Source organism: Carcharhinus amblyrhynchos, chromosome 12 (assembly GCF_965287045.1).
Source record: "Carcharhinus amblyrhynchos chromosome 12, sCarAmb.v2.hapA, whole genome shotgun sequence".
In the NCBI taxonomy this organism is placed as follows: Eukaryota; Metazoa; Chordata; class Chondrichthyes; order Carcharhiniformes; family Carcharhinidae; genus Carcharhinus; species Carcharhinus amblyrhynchos.
The window spans coordinates 45,985,363-45,997,703 of record NC_137335.1 but is presented as its reverse complement, the minus strand read 5'-3'; the positions used below and the strand labels follow the sequence as shown (position 1 = coordinate 45,997,703).

Genomic DNA, 12,341 nt, shown 5'->3' with positions numbered 1-12,341 from the left:
ATCAGAGATCAAAAACACCTTCTGTTTACAAATGGGTTGTGAGGAGAAATCAGGGCAGTTTAAGTTAATTCCCCCCAGCCCATTCCCACCTTGTCCATAACAATATTCATTTATGGGATATGAATATTGTTGGAAAGACCTCATTTGTCCATCCCCAAATGCCTTTGAGAAGGTGGTGGTGAGCTGGCTTCTTGAACTAATGCAATCTAGGTAGTGAAGGGGCCCCCAATGTTCTATTCATTGGGAGTTCCAGGATTTTGGACCCATTGATGTTGATAAAAGAACAATGATACAGGGCCAAGTTATGACGTCTTGCAACTTTGAGGGGAACCTGAAATAGATAGTGTTCCCATGGGCCTACAAGCCTGTTCTTCTAGCTGGTCGAGATCATTGGTTTGGAAGGTGAGGTCAAAAGAGACTTGGTAAATTTCTGCAGTGCATTTTGTGCTGCTGCCATGGCAATGATAGTAGAGGGAGTAAATATTGAAGGTATGGGGTCAAATACCAATTAAGCAGGCTGCTTTGTTCTGCATGGTGTCAAGCCTCAAATGTTGTTGGAGCTGCACGTATCCAGTTAAGTGGACAGTATTCAACCACATCATTGATTTGTGTCTTGCAGATGGTGGACAGATTTTTAGAAGTTAGGGGATAAATTACTCATCACTTAATTCTGAGTCTCTGACCTGCTCTTGTAGTCACAGTGCTTAGATAGGTGATCTATATAGGTTTCTCAGTGGTTATGACATCCCCAAGATGTTGTTAGTGGGCAAACCAGTGATTATAATTCAATTAAACAACAAGGGTAGATGTTTAGATTATCTGACACTTATGTGGTGCAAATGTTAGCAGCCACTTATGGACCTAAAGATGAATGTTGTCCGTATCTTGCTGAATGGTGGTGTAAATTGCTTCAATATCTGAGGACTTGTAAATGGTACTGAATACTGTGCAATCATCTGAAACGCTTCAGGTATAATTGGCTGGAGTTGCAGGTGCCTGTCTCAGTCCTTTAGAATTATCTAACAATGTCAGAAAATGTGTGAGGTTGAGATAGAGAATCTAAATGTTCGGTCGTGAGTGTCAAGGGCTGCTGGTGGGATGAGGGATAGATGCATTTAGCAGCATGAGAGATTGATGGAGGGGTGAATAAAAATGTCACATGTCACTGGCCTTGGCCACGTATGTGAAGTCATTCAACATCTTGCAGAATTGATGGGTCCAACTGATGGACTAATTAAATGGTTTGGCAAGTTCTTCTGAGGGCTTTTTTCAGAGGCTTCTTGCTTTCTGCAGAAACTGCTCTTCCTGTTTATCTCCACAACAAAGACCTCCAGGGCCAAATCTCTGAACTTGGATCTCTCTCTCTCTGTCCTGGTGGTTCCATTTTCCTTGTTTATAATGGCCTCAGTAGTATTCAATGGCAGCCTTCTGTAATTCATTGCAATTTTCCTTCAGAAGACAGAGATTGCTTTTAAGAACAGAAGACAACTACATCATGTTATCATGTACTGTTGAGCTGCTTGCTGAAACTGGTTCACCTTGGTTTAATATTTAAATCATTTAAATTTGCATGTTGCCTACCTCTACCTCAACTTCCTAAATTTTAGCTGACCACCTTCCCACACTTTTGGGCATGGTGGCAGGGGTGGGGAAGAAGTTGCGGGGGTGGGGGCACAAGAAGTCACCCACCCCTGTAAAATATTGATGGCAATGTAAAATAGTCCTTAACTGAGAGTTCAATTATGTAAATGTACTGATAAACCTTCCTGTGGTGGGCAGCCACTTCACACATCTTCCTGCCACAGTAAAATGCCCCGAAGGTGGGACTGCATCTAACAGCCAATCTGACCTGGCTCTCTAGGATTTTACCAGTGCCTCTCTCTCCACTGTCTCCCACCCTAATTCTGAGGGTTGGTAAAATCCTAGCCCAAGTATCAGTTAATTATGAAGCCTTTCACAATTAGATAAAGAAAATTAATGAAGAGCAATGCAAGAGATGAATTAATTCATGAGATAGTTTCACCAAGTAATATTTTGAGAACATGGCGAGGAAATAAATAAATTAGAAGCAATGTTTTCACAAAAAATACACTGAACTGTTTATGTGCAATGTTCTAATAATATCCTTTAATTGCCTGCAACTTCCTTACTCCACTTTAATTTACTTTTTCAAAACAATGAAAATCTATTAATATCAGGTATCAAGTAAGCATATTATAATCAGATAGAAAGCAGAAGTCACTGATCTGTAAGTTTGAAGAATACAATGCAAGACACATCAGCAGTTAGCCATCAATGAGAATAAATCATGAAGAAAGACAATACATTCTGTTTCACATAGAATCAAACCTTTTGGCTTGCACTTTTAAGATACTGAAATAATGTATTCAAATCATTGCACCTCCTTAAGCTCCTAGAATCCTGGCTTGGGTCACCGTCTGTGTGGAGTTTGCACATTCTCCTGGTGCCTGTGTGGGTTTCCTCTGGGTGCTCTGGTTTCCTCCCACAGTCTAAAGATGTGCGGGTTAGGTTGATTGGCCATGCTAAAAATCGCCCCTTAGTGTCCTGAGATGTGGAGGTTAGGGGGATTAGTGGGTGCGATATGGGGGTCGGGGGGGAGGGCCTGGGTGGGATTGTGGTCGGTGCAGACTTGATGGGCCAAATATGTCTTTCTGTACTATAGGGTTCCTATGATTGAGACTAAGCACACAATCCACCAGCTGCATTAACCGTGGGTGCAAATCTCATAATGGCTGCTAAATCTGGCAAGTGACCAAAAATGAAATTTGCACCAGCAAGATCACAATTTGTGATCATCCCTGTACCCCGCTGATGATGTAATCAGGTTACTGAAAGGGGGTGAGCCTGATGTCCATACATTTAAATAAATTACCATATAATTACTAGGCTTAATGCTTTAACATCCACCCATGGCATATTTTCCACCCCCATGGCCATGCCAGCGTGAATTTACCACTGTTTTTCAAAAAATATAAACCAGTGGTGATTACCAAGCTGGGGGTGCAGAGGTACCTATAGCCTTTCAGAGTTGACATTCATGCCTGGTCATTGCCCCTTGGTACTCTGGCAATGTTCCCCAGGAGCACTGCCAGTGGACACTACCAGGGTGGTTACCCTCCTCCATTTGGGGGTTGTCCCTCTTCTCTTTGTGGGGGGTTCCCCTTATCCATGGTGGGACATCACCTTCTACGTGTGAGGGTTGCAGGTTTTCCCCATATCCGCTGGGGGTTACTGATATCCACGGGAAGACAGGGGGAACCATGTCCATGGGTGAAGGTTCTCGATGTCCATTTGTGGGAATGGGGCCTTTAAATGCAACTTTGAGATTGGGATGCCCTTTAAAAACGGTGCCCCAATGTTTAATTCCTGACACTGCTAGCCTTTTTAGGCCCTATCGTTTCAGCTGGCTGTGTGATCCTTGCCAGCACTCTGAAGCTGCACAGAGCGCTGCTAAATCAGGCAAGAAAATGCGTGTGTGAATCCATGGAGTTTCACACAGCTTTTCTTACCTGATCCAATACTGCAATTTTGGGATGTGGGGAGTGTGTGGAGTTGTGAGCAGTGTTGTACTTTTCCTGGCTCAAGTCTCCAAGGGTGACATACCGGAGTCAGTGTTAAAGTGGATAGTCCTAATCCCTCAGCAACCATCCCTGCACATTTCTGGCCCCTTAAAGATCCCAGGCACCTGGAAGAGACTGAGGATGTACCTCGGCAACTCCGTCTGCAACTGGATCCTGAACTTCCTAACCCAGAGACCACAATCAGTAAGGATAGGCAACAACACCTCCTCCATGATCATCCTCAACAGCGGTGCCCCACAAGGCTTTGTCCTGAGCCCCCTACTATACTCCTTATACACCTATGACTGTGTGGCCAAATTCCCCTCCAATTCGATTTTCAAGTTCGCTGATGACACCACTCTAGTGGGCCAGATCTCAAACAATGGCGAGACAGAGTACAGAAATGAGATAGAGAATCTGATGAACTGGTGTGGCAACAATAATCTCTCCCACAAAATGAAGGAGATTTTCATCGAATTCAGAAAGTGTAAAAGAGAACGTGCCAGGCAAAAAGAGCACTGTGGATACGCGACACAACAGGCACACATTCGTACTGTGGACTGGTAGTTGAATGGTTGAGAAATAATGCTGTGTTAAGGTAATATGGCAGGCTGAAGAGAATAGTTTGGATCAGTGATAAATAGGCTTAAAGGAATACAGCAAATCTTGATGAATGGACAGTGTTCATCTGCCTGAAATGATTTTGGAGTTTTCTCACAAAATGCGATGTATCCATCCAGTTAAATATGTTCCAAGGGCAAACTGTGACTAATCTATTTGTACAACATCTGAATGTTGATTTCCTCAGACTCTGATTTACATCAATAGGGAACAAGTAGAAAGGGTCAAGAGCTTCAAGCTTTTAAGTGTCCAGATCATCAACAACCTGTCCTGGCCCCCCATGCCGACAATATAATTAAGAAAGCCCACCAACGCTTCTACTTTCTCAGAAGACTTAGGGAAATTTGACATGTCAGCTATGACTCTCACCAATTTTTACAGACGCACCATAGAAAGCATTCTTTCTGGTTGTATCACAGCTTGGTATGGCTCCTGCTCTGCCTAAGACCGCAAGGAACTACAAAAGGTCGTGAATATAGCCCAATCCACCACGCAAGCCAACCTCCCATCCATTGACTCTGTCTATACTTCCTGCTGCCTTGGCAAAGTAACCAGCATAAGTAAAGACCCCACGCACCCCAGATGTTCTCTCTTCCACCTTCTTCATTCCGGAAAAAGATACAAAAGTCTGAGGTCACATACCAACTGATTCAAGAACAGCTTCTTCGCTGCTGCTGTCAGACTTTTGAATGGGCCTATCTTGCATTAAGTTGATCTTTCTCTACACCCTAACTATGACTGTAACACTACATTCTGCACTCTCTCATTTCCATCTCTATGAACGGTATGCTTTGTCTGTATAGCGCACAAGAATCAATACTTTTCACTATGTTAATACATGTGACAATAATAAATCAAATCAAATGTGGGAGTCTGGACAACTCCCAGGGAATCATGCACACACGTTCAGTAGTTGCATTTGACGGTCTCATACCAACGGCACATTGACAGAATGGAAGCCCTTGCAGTTGATGAACATCAAGGGCTGCTGCCAGGGAGCCCATAGAACCATACAGGTACAGTCCATTGCACCCTACACTCTCGGGAATGTTGAGATAGCTGCAGAACTGTGACTCTCTGAGCCTGGTTATCCTTCCCCAGAGCAAGGTTTAAATAATGATGAACCTTTCTGTAAATGGTATCAGTCACTTCTTGAATGAACTGATGCGTTGCCGACTCAGAATTGCCACACAGGTTCCTAATTGCTCCCTGGAAAGACCCAGAGAGAGAGAAAAAAAAGAGTGCTCCTATCATCTTCAGGGCCACAGGCAGGGGGAAGCTGCTAAACCCATGTGGCATCCGGTCTTGGAGCATGTGGCATATGTGGCAGACCAGATCTCTGGTCAATCGCAGCCTTGCCCTGCAGTGCCACTCACTCATTTGCAGAAGGGACACGGTGGATAATGGTATTGACAGTCATCTCCTGGGTCTCTGCTCCTCGGCCTCCTGTTGATGCTCCTTGTCATCATATTGTGCCGCCTGCTGGATTTGCACACACAGGCACCTTTTCCTCCTTCGGAAGTTAGGTTTCCTAAATCACTGGATTTATTTTCATATTTGCCTCCTCTCGTAAACATATCTTGAAGACCAAAATGGTTAAAGGGTGCTTAAAACAAAGCTGTGAACAAGATACTTATGGGAGAAATTGAGCAACAAGGCTTTGGCACCTTAAATTGCATTGTTTTGCATGCTACCTTATCCTGTGACTTCCTGATGTTTGCCAGTCAGCCCCAGAACTTAAAAGAAGCCTAGACATAGTTTCCATTTCTTCACAAAGCACCCCAGCCCCGATTTGTTTACTGTCCTTGCAAACCATCCCTATTGTGCCATACTAACAGGCCCCCACCCCATTATCTGCAGCCTGCATACATCCCCTTCCAGTAATACTTGGTCAGCCCTGAAACCCCCTTGTTTGTCTCCATTTTGTACAGCCTTCTCAGCTCCAGTTTCCCTCAGTCTTCCCTCTTCCATTGTATGTCCTCTTCATCCATCACCTTGCCCATCTGTCTGCCATCATGAGCCCTTGTCTTTCCCTACCCCTTTCTTTATACAGCCCTTGTTTTGAGAGTGCCCCCTAGTGTTCGCCCTTCTCCCAACCCTCCTCCTTTCATAACCCTCCTTCCACATTGCCAACCTGTGTTTACCTTTTCCTAACCCCTCCTTTGACATTGTCCCCTTTCTCTTCATTCAGCCAACCCCACACCAGCCCTAGCCTCACTTTTCATCCAACCCTGGTTGAACTTTGGACCTTTGTTGCAGCTGCTGCACGAATCTCACAACACAGAGACAGGTGTATGTTGCACCGGCCAGAAAAAGACTCCTGTACTCTACAATCCCCGGTGCTATACTGAACTGAGACAGTGACATAAGAGGTCCACAGCATAGTGCTGCCCATGAAGACCAGTTTGGCGTGAAGATGGAGGGCAGGAACTGCTCTGCCCCAGCAGAGTGATGAACAGGGTATGAGGAACAGCGTGGCATGATGGCAGAAAGGCTTTGTTGCATTAATCTCAAAGTCTATGGTGAACTTGTGATGCGTGCCACTCTTTTTCAATTGGGGTTTCAGACCAAAATAATTTCCCACCAACATAATTTTCCATTGATATGACACAAGATTTGAAGATGTGACAGGATGCAGGTGGACAACTGTTTAAATGAACATTCATGAGATGAAATTAGCATTCACACCAGCAGCCAGCAGGAAGACTGACCCATCATTAATGAGCCATTGGGAGAATTACAATGTGATTTCTATACCAGCGGTTTCTGACTTTTTGACCAGATTCTATGCTAGTGCCTGCCACCAATCCTGCCACAGGCAGGAGCAGAGAATTCATAGAAATCATAGAAACCCCACAGTACAGAAAGAGGCCTTTCAGCCCATCGAGTCTGTACCAACTACAATCCCACCCAGGCCCTATCCCCATATCCATACAGATTTTACCCACTAATCCTCTAATCTATGCATCTATGGTCAATTTAGTATGGCCAATCAACTTAACCTGCACATCATTGGACTGTGGGAGGAAACCGGCGCACCCGGAGGAAACCCATGCAAACACGAGGAGAATGTGCAAACTCCACACAGACAGTGACCCAATCCGGGAATCGAACCCAGGTCCCTGGAGCTGTGAAGCAGCAGCGCTAACCACTGTGCTACCGTGCCGCCCACAAGTCTACCCATAGTGTGGCAGAATATTTGATCAGATTAGTGAAGCTTTTGGTAAATGTCACCGTCAATATTTCTTCTGTCCCCTTCCCAATCTATCCTTACTGCTCCTCTCACATACACACATACAATCTCTTATTCTTCAAGATGCTTAAATATCCTTCTTCCAGAGATCTGACATCTGTAATCAGCTGCTAAGAGATCTAAGCAGAAGCCATTCAAAGTGGCTCGCCCATTAATTTCCCTCCTTTCAAGAAGAATGTTCCTTGGATATCTGTGACAATTAAAGAGGCAGATACACCTTCTGCAACACTTTGTTGTGTTCAAGGACAATTTAAGAATGGGCAATAAATGTTCCCCGTGCCAATGATGGCCTCAACTCATGAATTAATATTTGGCTGCATTTTTCTGAACAATCAATTGTGTATTGTCACTCAGTAACCGGTTAAGTGACAATCAGTAATCCCTCAGAGTAGTCACTATCACATGTCAGTTACTTGGGTCCATTGGTCAATATTCACATCATTTTGTATCATTCCAAAAATGAACTCATCCTAAATGGAATAAAATTATCCAATAAACACAGCAATGATTTCAAGTGCAGAGTTACATACTAATCTTACATTATGAATTAGAAAGTATGCTTAAAGAAAATATTGGCAGGAGAATCATGAGTACAGCACTCAAAGCCTACCTCGGATGTGCACGTTTTGAGTGCCATGTCTCAAGAGCATTGAGCATAGTGAATGTATCAAATTGTTTCATCTCAAGGCTCAGGTGCTATCTGTGATATTATCTGAATCTCTAGGTTATAATACATCTTGTGGGATTTATTACCCTGTATGCAAGATATATATTCTGGCAATCAGCTGTTCATTATTACTCAACAGGCTTGAAGGGATTGTATTAGAACTGTTAATCTTTCAATAGTGATTTGTATTGAATGAGAACACACAATGCTTAGAGTGTCCAGCGAGCTATCAGTTCCTGAAGAAGTGACTTAACTTAAAAAAAAGCAGTATGAAATCTCACAACATATATTTTGGACATGTGCACAAAAATAACTCTTACTAAGATTTACACAAACATATTAAAAATGAAAATTTCTCTTTGTTTTCTTTTAATGTTATCAGAATTTTTTGAATCATCCACCATCACAGGCACCCATAATTCCATACATAAATCTAATGGTTTTTGCATGATTATTGCATGATGTATTATTGTTATGCTCCTAGCCCTAACTGGAACCCATCACAAGCAATTCTGATCAGACAGAATAGCAGAACATAACAATCGATCAGATAAAATGCTTTCATGTACAAATCAAAATGAACAGAAAATTAAAGATCATTACTTCAATATTTACTGTTTTCTTTCAGTTTTGTAAAATATCAAATAGATTTCAGTCTTCAAAAGTTGCCCACCTTTATATATTCTCCTGTTACAAAAGTTCAAACAAGACTGAAACCTGGACTTTTATCAGGCTTTGATAGCCTGTTGGTGGTGGAAGCTCCATCCTCCATAAACAATGAACTTTGGGTAAGAGGGGCTGGGGCATACCACAATGGGAGCTCCCACTTTCTCCACTCTCAGTTTTACCTGGTATTTGGTCCAAGAGGACTAAACATGTTCTGATCAGTCACATTGACCAATCAATTTGGAAAAGACACACACTTGGTGGTCCTGGCCAGGATTAAGTGTGAAATCATGTTGCAATATATGAACTTTCAGACAATACTTTAAAATTTTGAATGAAAAAAATAGATTGTTAAGATGACTGCTGCAAATCATGTGACTGTTGCTGGCATCAGCTCTAGATAGTCCTGAAACTCAAGCAAATGCCTAACTATATATGGACACTCACAGCCATCCAGGGAATTCACACATCCTTTTGTTTAAGGTTGCACACTTTACAAAAGGACCATAGCATTCTAGCTAACATTTTGATGCTTCCTCATTCAATTTCAGACTGAGTAAATTTCAGTGCTCCAAATAACAAAATAGGATGTGTATCGATATGACCGCCCGCCTCATTTGGAAAAGGACTTCAGACTTGCCATGTTTGTTGGCTGAAGCAATTCTACACAGACAGAGAGACCATCAGAATGCTAGTGAAAAGGGTTCAGTCAAATAAAGAGTCAAGTAATAAGTAGCAAAACTTTGAAAGTGGGAGAATGGCTCCCCCCACTATGTTTCAAATTGAAGTTTACCTGAGAATCAACCTTCTGGAAATTCAACAGCATGGAACCTTGCAGTTTACCGCCAAACTTCTGCTTGTGAGAGCTTCATTTCAACGAGAAGCATCAATTCATTGAAGAAACTACAAGTCTGCCATGAAACACAGACTGAGGCAACTTTGTAAACATATTGCGTATTTCTTCATGTGTAACTAATCATGGTGTGTAATAATATAAAGTGAGTAAGTGAGTTTTTAAACAGGGGAAAGTGAGAGATGATAAATAACCATTTTTATTTTAAAACTCACAAAAAAAAATGCTAGATTAATTAAAATGGGACAATCACTCTGATGGCAAGAGATTACAAATGCCTCACTTGTAAAACACACTGATCACAGACAGTCAGAAAGTACATAAAATTGTCCATGGTTTGACACAGCAGTTCAGACTCTTTGTCCAGGTTGTAAATTAATTGGGGAATCTCTTTCTAACCCTGCCATACCCTCTCAGGTGGAAAATTTTGTAGCTGTATCTTAGCAATTATACTGGATTGCAAGCATGCAAATTTTTTGGAACACAATGCAGATATTGAAGGGAAATATTAACACCGAGGTTAGACAAAAAAACCTTAGTACCCTTAATTCATTTTTTACTGGAGAATATCCAATTACATGACCTGCTTGACTGCATTAAAAAAAGCTGTTTCCAATTATATTCAATGGGAAGGGATAAGAGGCAATGTGAATTTTGAATGATAAATTCGGCAAAGTAACCATAAGGAATTTTTGACATTCACTATATCATTGTGTGTAATATATATATTTAAATATATATATATTCCATCTTCTGTGTTAGTGTTTATTATGGTTGCTTCTTACACATTTTTCCACCTGGTGCAAGACAGAAAATGCCATGGAAATACCAGGTTACAGTTAATCTCATGCAACACACAAACACTGGTTACAGACAACAGATTTCATCTGGTTGTTGTAACAACTGTACAAAGCTGAGCAGGAGTAAATCTATGAGGCTTCTTTATATAATTTAGACATGATACTGCAAAGTTAAAATCTAAACACCACACACATTGAAAATCCGTAGAACAGCAGGTCACAGGCTCATGCTCATCAACCTCCACCATGACTCAGCTGGACCACCAAGGTCAGGTGCTGAGCTGAGACCAAAAGGTTATTTTAGATTAGTTAATGGAATTGTTAAAAAAAAGTATTGGAATTTAAGACGGGCTCATTAACCAGCGCACTAAAAATAGCACTCAGTGGAATTTCAGCACCCAAGTGTTTCATTCTAATGAAGCTGACACAGTCGAGTGAGGTGCTTTCAGCAGCCTCAGGCTGCTGATTATAGAGTAAAACTTGCAGACATCGAGGAGCAACTCACCTGTCTTCCCAATTAGCATGGGGATACTGCACGAGGAAAAGGGCATGGAAAATGAATAATTAATACCAGAAGAAAACAAGTGACTAAGCAAATTGTAAAATTCAGCCAGGCAGACCAAATTCTGAGAAAAAGAAAAACTGCAAATGTTTAAAATAAAATCAGTTTTTGTTAGAAATACAGAGCAGACCTGAGGCATTGAAATGAGAAAAGCCAATTCTAAAATTTGACATTTCACCAGAATGAGCCAAAATTACCCTGTATTTTTTTTCTTTTTTAGGTGCTGATGGACTTTCTACAAATGTTCATCTTCTGTGTTTCGGACCATGTAAAGTCCTTGGTTTGATAGACTATACTGAGTTAACAGATCTTAGATAGCTGTCAGAGGGGACAGTCAAATTAGCCTCAGTGGAAGGAATGCAAATCAAGGCATCTGGCACTGAGAAAGGATAGGGCCTGCTGAGAGTCACCTCCCTGCCTTTCCTGCTGATCCATTTGCCTATTATCCCCACCCTGTGACATCCCTCCTGCCATCACTCATATGTGGCCTGGCTTCTAGCAATGATCCCTGGCCTCACATAGGCGTCATACAGACAGCAACTACTGCCTCCTTAATGGCACAGCTATTCAATGGAGCAGTCACCTTCTGATTGGCTAGCAGCTCTTGTGGGTTAGGGCTTACGGTCCCAGGGTCCTTGATATTAGGAATGTCCACCACTGTCCAGTTAAATGCCTGAGTAGCATTTAATGTCGAGCGCCTTCTGAGAAAAAGGCAACACGAGGCTCACACTGGCTCTCCAGTAGCAGCCAAGACCCCCATCATCTCCATTAAATGCTGTCTAGTAGTTTCTGGTTAAAAAGGATAATATAATACATAGTTCCAACTCCATTGATATCTGACTAAAATTCAGATGTGTAGGAAGTCAGTGGGGTATCTGGTCAGGCTTATTTGTGATAGCCCCATTCCTCTGACCACCACTTACTGAGCTGCTTGTGCAAAGTCTCAGAGTGGTTTTGATCTCTTAAACCAGCTACAGTCGCTGTTTTCTAAGACATTCGTGAATGTGAAGCATTGGCAGACTCATTGAGAAGAGGTGATTTGGCTGGCAAGTTGAAAACAAATTCCAAGAGTTGCTTTCCGGGTCAGCTCCAAGATGTGTTCCTTTCTTCAAGCAATTTTGCCAGAAGTAGGGTCAAACTGGTACAGGAAATGCACCAGGCAAATGCAGGTAGCTAGTTGAGGCATTAATTGAAGTAATTTATTGGAAAACATCTGCTGAAGGTGCATTCTATTCATAGGAGATGAGAGCAGTGTGGAAAGGCAAGGGAATCATGAATTTAACATGAAATTTTAATTTTTGAGGGAAAACATTGGCAATCCTCAGGCCTTGTACTTGC

At 42.1% G+C, this 12,341-nt stretch overlaps 1 protein-coding gene across 1 annotated transcript in view; it reads right to left on the bottom strand.

The window, feature by feature from the left end:
- nrxn1a (neurexin 1a) overlaps positions 1-12,341 on the bottom strand; it is a 1,747,513-nt gene that overhangs the window by 572,964 nt on the left and 1,162,208 nt on the right. The window lies entirely within an intron of this gene.